We start from the raw sequence: 1,722 nt of genomic DNA on the forward strand, positions 1-1,722 counted from the left end.
ATATCTCCAGACATGCCATATGATGGATTTTTCTGCATAATAAGCCTGTCGCTCTGGATTGCAATTTTTTTTTTTTTTTTTACATCTTCACTAATGTGATAGTTAAAAATGGTATAGCATGCTTCTTGTGAGAATGCAAACTGCTACATCCTTTCTGGAAGGAACACAATTTGCCATATATAGCAACTGCCATAAGAGTGTTCATTTCTCTTTATCCCATAATTACACATCTAGCAATCTAACCTAAGGAAATAGAGGCAGACAAACAATTATGAACAAATGTGTACAGTGCAGCAATATATTGATATAGTGAAATATCATGTGTAGAAAAGACAACAAATATCCAATATTAACTTAAAGATTAAATAAAGTATGATATAGTATCCATACTGTAGAACAAAATGTAACCACTAAAAATGGTGTTTTGAAAAACCATTCATTGTATAGAAGAAATTCTTACAAAATAAGCTTTATGTAAAAAAAAAAAATTTTTTTTTACATAACAATTAAACTGTAAGCTTGGCTATAATGAGGCAGGGATGTCTGCATATAATTATCCAAATTTAATAGCAGATATTTAGGTTTTGAGATTATAGGATCTTCGGTTTCCTTTTTCATATATTTATGTATTTTTCAAGTATTATAACAGCCTTTACCCAGGACCGACCATGAATCAGGTGGTATACTTTGGGCTTTCACATTCAGTGTCTCACTTAATCCTCACAACAGTCATTCATCACTGTTTCTGTTTCATGGATAAGCATCATCATCATTATCATCCACATTACTAGCAACATCAGAACTAACATTTATAAGACTCATTATATGCTGCATGTTAATCTAAGTATTTTTCATGGATTAACTCATTTAATCTTCATAACAAACCTATTGAGATGATTTTTATTATCAGATCCATTTTACTGACAAGGGAACTATTAACAGATTGGCACATACATAAAAAGAGCCCAACATCACCAAGTCAGCAAGCTCTGACGTCAGGTCCAAACCCTCCTCCTCCTCCTCTAATAATTAGGAAATTGGGATTAGGAAAGGATGTTGCCTTGCCAGGGTTACAACTCTGGTATGTGGCTGAGCCAAGATTCAAGCCTAAACTGCCCAAGACCGTGCTGTGGTATCTAGTGCCCTGCTATCAGGCAGATCCAGGCAACCATTCCTACCTCCCACCTCTGGTGGATTCAGATGGCTAAACCAGGTCATATAGAGCCCTAGACCACCGATGCCAGAGATCTCTAAGGCTCCTGAATCCCCTAGCATTTGACAATTTAATTATTCCAGTCTTATTTGGACATCTTTCTTATTGAAGACTTGTCAGAAACACAAATTGGGAATATTGCAAGACTAAGATGCTAAGGGAACCAATCTCATTCCAGAAAGAAGGAAAAAAAAAAAGTATATATTGTTGGAGATGGAGAGATAGAAGGGACAGAAAAGCAAAAAAAAAAAATTAATTAATTAAATTTAATTTAATTTAATTTAATTTAATTTAATTACTCCTCTTCCCTATTGGTACCATCCTCGGGCCAAATGAATGTTGCTAGCTCTGCTTTGGGCACACCAGTTGATTTTCAAAATATCTCCTTATTCTTACCTGTGTCTACAAACTCCTACTTTTCATATAAGGCCCAGTTTTATATTCTTTTTTCAAGATAACAAATTTTCAGTTAATATTTTCGAACTGTAGTTGACTGCACCCATGGAAAG

At 34.4% G+C, this 1,722-nt stretch overlaps 1 protein-coding gene across 1 annotated transcript in view; it reads left to right on the top strand.

The window, feature by feature from the left end:
* Positions 1-1,722, top strand: part of ANKFN1 (ankyrin repeat and fibronectin type III domain containing 1) — a 330,895-nt gene that overhangs the window by 294,649 nt on the left and 34,524 nt on the right. The window lies entirely within an intron of this gene.

This window comes from Pteropus alecto, unplaced genomic scaffold (assembly GCF_000325575.1).
Source record: "Pteropus alecto unplaced genomic scaffold, ASM32557v1 scaffold98, whole genome shotgun sequence".
Classification (NCBI taxonomy): domain Eukaryota; kingdom Metazoa; phylum Chordata; class Mammalia; order Chiroptera; family Pteropodidae; genus Pteropus; species Pteropus alecto.